Source organism: Mustelus asterias, unplaced genomic scaffold, assembly GCF_964213995.1.
Source record: "Mustelus asterias unplaced genomic scaffold, sMusAst1.hap1.1 HAP1_SCAFFOLD_301, whole genome shotgun sequence".
NCBI lineage: Eukaryota > Metazoa > Chordata > Chondrichthyes > Carcharhiniformes > Triakidae > Mustelus > Mustelus asterias.
In genome coordinates, this window is record NW_027590266.1 from 559,042 (window position 1) to 564,657 (window position 5,616).

General features: G+C 44.4%; 1 pseudogene; it reads right to left on the minus strand.

The window, feature by feature from the left end:
• Nucleotides 1–341: 341 nt before the first annotated feature.
• On the minus strand, nt 342–1,815 carry LOC144486235 (interferon-induced protein with tetratricopeptide repeats 5 pseudogene; annotated as a pseudogene).
• Between the last annotated feature and the right edge of the window lie 3,801 nt (nt 1,816–5,616).

Sequence of the window (5,616 nt, forward strand, 5' to 3'; positions counted from 1 at the left end):
GGCCTATGAATTGTCTATTATTATAGAAACAACTCCTAACATTCATAATAACCATCCAATTGACTCAATCAACTCTTACTCTCAAAATCAAATGTTTTGTTCTTGCCACATAGAACAGAAGGTCAAAGGGTAAGGAAATAATATGCTACTTGGTTAGTGCATCAATGTGGTCAGTATTCCTGAATAAAACACCGAGATTTTGAAGATTTGCAGAAAGATTATCATTTGAATATTATACATGCATGAATAAAATGTGAATTTGAAAGAAAGTGCCCACAGGAAATAAGTGATAATGTTCCCCAGCCAATCTCTTTATATATTACAAAATATTAATGATTTTTTCAAATATGTGAGCTGGAAAATTCTTTGTAAGCCTGCATGGAAATGCTTAACTCAGGGGCAGCACACAACTAATCTTCATTGCCAAGTTCAAACTCCAAGACCTTTTCAAAGCATTCAATAGCTGCGCTCTCGTCCCCATCCAAGATCCCCCGAATGCAAAAAGCCTTGGTATCTCTTGGAACCTTGGAAAGTAGTTTTTTAGCCATCTTCTCCAAGTTGGTGCGACACTTTTCTCCTGATTGTGAGTCACGTTTCATTTTGAATCCTTCCAAATAATATTTGATGGCATTTGATTCTGATTTTTTGTGGAACAATTCAAATTTCGCAGCCCCAATATATATTTCCTGCTTATCTTCTGGAGTAATATTTTCCAATTCCAGTAAGGTTTTGTAGATCTCTTCCGCTTCGCGATATTCTTCATTCATTGCACAGATTTCTGCAAATGCTAGTTTTGCGATAATAAATGATTGCTTGAGTATCGATGCTTCTCCAAAATGCTGCTTGCATTGATTAATCAGTGCAACCTTCTGTTGAAAAATGGGATTTTGAGGGTCCTTGTTGCCTGGAATTTTGATCAACTGGATTAGTTGGTTCTTGTAACACATACCTATTTGATAGTATAAGAAGGAAGAGTTTGGGGTAATTTCTAATCCTTTCTTCAACAGATCCACAGCTTTTTCCACATCTCCTTTCGTTCTGTAAAACTTTGCAGCATAACGAAGCACGTATGGAAGATCAGGGGATTTCTGCAACGCGTCCTCAATGAATTTCAATGCTTCTTCCTTCTGATTGAACTGTTGTAGTTTTAGAGCCAGCAGCACCATGGCTTCAGTGTGATCTGGATCAAGCTCCAGCACACGTCTCAACTGCTTCATTGCTTCACTAGGCCCACGACTCTCTGGGGTACCAGAAAACCATTCCAGACGTGATAGGGCAGTAGCATATCCAAAAATCCATTCCGTGTTATCCGGAGCTTCCTCCAGAGCCTTTTTAAAACATTCCTTTGCATCTTCATAATATTGAGCAGCAGAGCTCAGCAGTGACCAACCCTTCTCCCCGTACACTTCAGGTATCATTGCTGTATACTGAGAGGCATCAGGAAATTGTTGACAGACCCTCTCCAGTTTGTCGAGGTAGGACTGAGCCTCTGTCAGTTGTCCCATGTGATAATTGACCCAGGCACGGTTTCCATAGGTGACGATGATTCTTTTTTCAACGTCATCCTTATTATTGTCCCTCAGAATTCTTTCAGCTTCCTGTAAGTTTTGAATCGCCTCCTCACAGTTTCCTTGCAAATAGTTTACAAAAGTGAGTTGGTTGTAAGACCTGGCTCGATATTTCACATCAAGCTGTATTGAATCTTCTAATCTTTGCTTCAAATCATCCAAGTCAATGTTTTCTTTCTGTGGCGCCCACGTGAAGTGACATTGAAGCTGATCGAGCTTCACTTTCAACAAATCCTCCTGTCTGTTACTGTAAGGGAAAAAAAACTTTCATAAACCACCTTGTCAACAACTGTTATTTGTCTATTTTGCATTTTTGATTCTTGGAATTAATTCTAACCCTTGCCTTTGGTTAACACAAGATAACAGATTTGGGATATTTCACAATGCTATTGTACCACAATGATGCAAAATATTTAATTTATATTCCAGTATTGGTCAAGATTGGTGAATCTCAGCACTGAAATTCCAAGTGAATTATTGCCAATATCACTTGTGCAATGTATCCTGTTTCTATGTTTTCACAATGTGCAAGTTTTTAACTCACTCAAAATCCATTTACCTACACCTGTGGATCCCAAACCTTTTTGGTTGTGTATCCCTGTTCAGGTGTACCAACTTTTTATATCCTCCTGAAGGCACTTTCATTTTTAACTAATCCTCTAATGACGACATGTTCAGAAATACTACAACTATAAAAGTTCTAATTCGGGCAAACAATTTTACCCAATAATGTTGGTCACAAGATACAAACAGAAAACGTATTTGATTCTGCATTTGCTGTTCCCTTTGGTTTATTTGAAAGTAATTAAAATAATCCATCTACATTTTTAACAAGATGATGATCTGGTGAACTGGTGCGATGACAATAATCTCTCCCTCAAGGTTAACAAAATGAAGGAGATAGTCATCGACTTCAAGAAGCGTAGTGGAGGACATGCCCCTGTCTGCATCAATGGGAAGGAAGTAGAAATGGTCGAGAGCTTCAAGCTTTGAGGTGTCCAGATCAGCAACAATCTGTCCTGGTCCCTCCACGCTGACGCTATAGTTAAGAAAGAACACCAACACCTCTTTTTTCTCAGGAGGCTAAGGAAATTTGGCATGTTTGCTGGGACTCTCTCCAACTTTTACAGATGCACCATAGAAAGCAACCTTTCTGGTTGTATCACAGCTTGGTATGGCTCCTGCTCTGCCCAAGAACACTATAAAGGGTCATGAACGAAGCCCAGTCCATCATGCAAACCAGCCTCCCATCCATTAACTCTGTCTACACTTCTCGCTGCCTTGGGAAAGCAGCCAGTATAATCAAAGACCCCACAACATACTCTCTTCCACCGGGAAAAAGATACAAAAAAGATACCAACCGGCAAAAGAACAGCTTCTTCCCTGTTGTTATCAGACTTTTGAATGAACCTACCTTGCATTAAGTTGATCTTTCTCTGCACCCTAGCTATGATTGTAGCACTACATTCTGCACTCTCTCCTTTCCTTCTCTATGAACGGTATGCTTTGTCTGTATAGCGTGCAAGAAACAATACTTTTCACTGTATACTAATACATGTGACAATAATAAGTCAAATCAAAGAAACTAATTCCAAAGTTTTGATCAGTATGTTTGGGGCGGCATGGTGGCACAGCAGTTATCACTGCTGCCTCACAGCACCAGGGACCCGGGTTCGATTCCCAGCTTTGATCACTGCTCTTTAAATTTTCAAAGAAATCCTGCTGTGTCTCTGAGTTGAAAGAAATCGGTTCTTGCAATTTCAAACCTGTTAGTGACTTAGGCCTGAGGATTAACATTTTTATATTACTGCTATCTGACTGATTCCACAACCTATCATTATCACAGTGGGATGGCCTGAAAGTTCATAATTTGGCTGACAGCTCCCAGAACTCATGATGGGTTTGCTGTATTTGATGTTGGGCTATGAATACAAATGTTTGTTTTTATAAGGGGCTAAGAACTTGAAAGATTTAAGAGTATTGAATGTTTTTTTACCAATGAGAGTGTGTCATATATAGTGAAGTCTGTAATTCCATCTCAGAATGGCTCTTTGAGCACTTCCCATTCTGGATACAGGGTGAGTTGACATGGAGGGTCTGAGAGGAAAGCATGGTGGGAGTTTGATTGGTAAAATCTGGCATCAGGGCTCTAAGGTACTGTGGGAATGAATGGGGGTTTATTGGTGGGGGATAGGGGTGATGGTGTGAGGTGGTGGGAGGATTGATAGGCCCCATCTACATGTATTCCAACCAGGATCCAGTCCCAGAGCACTAATCGCTTGCCTCAGCACTGTTACCCAGCACAAAGGAAGATGGTTGTGGTTGTTGGGGATCAAGCATTTCAGATGCAGGACGTCACTGAACGATTTCCTCAGGGTAGTGACCGGACCCAACGCTCTCCAGCTGATTCATCAATGAACATTGCCGGGGGAGGGGTGAACAGTGTCAGGGAGGGGTGAACATTGCCGGGGGAGGGGTGAACAGTGTCAGGGAGGGGTGAACAGTGTCAGGGAGAGGTGAACAGTGTCAGGGAGGGGTGAACAGTGTCAGGGAGGGGTGAACAGTGTCAGGGAGGGGTGAACAGTGTCAGGGAGGGGTGAACAGTGTCAGGGAGGGGTGAACATTGCCGGGGGAGGGGTGAACAGTGTCAGGGAGGGGTGAACATTGCCGGGGGAGGGGTGAACATTGCCGGGGGAGGGGTGAACAGTGTCAGGGAGGGGTGAACAGCGTCAGGGAGGGGTGAACAGTGTCAGGGAGGGGTGAACAGTGTCAGGGGGAGGAGCTGAACAGTGTCGAGGAGGGGAGGGGGTGAACATTGTCAGGGGAGGGGGTGAACATTGTCTGGGGAGGGGAGGGTGAACATTGTCAGGGGAGCGTGAAGATTGTCAGGGGGGGGGAGGGGGTGAATATTGTCAGGGGAGGGGTGAATATTGTCAGAGGAGGGGGTGACTATTGTCAGGGGAGGGGGTGATCATTGTCTGGGGAGGGGAGGGTGAACATTGTCAGGGGAGGGGGTGACTATTGTCAGGGGAGGGGGGTGAATGTTATTGGGGAGGGGTAAATATTTTTGGGTGTCAGTTGCTGTCTGTTTCAGAACACTTCCCAACCCTCTGTTTTAATTAGCCTCATATAATGGGTAGAATACGTTAAAATAATATTACGTTTTTATAATGCTTTCCACAATCTTTCGATATCCCAGTGCATTTATCTGGCAACAAATCACTGGTCAAGTCCATTTGCTACTGCAACAAGAGAAATGTGGCAACCAAACAATAATGTAGCGGCTCCATTAGCCATGGGTCCAACTGCCGGAATGGCCGCTAAATCTCACAAGATGCCAGAAGTGTGATTCTCCACAGGGAGATGTCAGTTTGCGATCTTCCCCGTCCCCTTCATGTGATCTCCCAGGAAGGGAACAAGCCTGATCTGCATCTGCATTCATTTCCATATCATTAGCAGGCATCACGACACATTGTCCACCTTTACTGTATCTTCCCACCCAGCCAGCGTGACATCACTCTGGCGCGATTCACTACCGCGCTTGATAAACAGAAACCCTGATGCCATGCCCTCCTCCGAGGAGGTTGGACGCGTATCTCCAGTATCCACCAGGGATACCGAGGAGAGAGAGGGCACTGGAGGGGGTTGATGTTGGAGGTCTGTAAGTTTGTAAATCTGTTCACAGGAATCTGTGAGGTCGGGGGGGGGGGGGGGGGGGTGGTGCTGGGGCAGGATGTTGAGGGGGCGCTGTGTGAGGTGGGCTGTGTCTGTGTGGTCAGTGGGGGGTGAGGGAGTCTTGTTCTGTGCTATGCGGCTTGGGCAGCTGTTATGGATGGGTGGGTGGGTGCCCACATGACAAAGCCTGTACCAGTCCCCTCCTGAGTGGCGAGGTAGGGGTGGGGCTGCAGCTGAGGATTTACTCTCCACTGAGTTTTATTATAGAGGGATGACAGCAATGAGCTCTCTAATGGCTGCCGCTTGACTTACCAGGAAGCTTATTAACGCAGCCTAACCCTGAGGGAGGAACCAATTATGCTGAGTTTGTAAG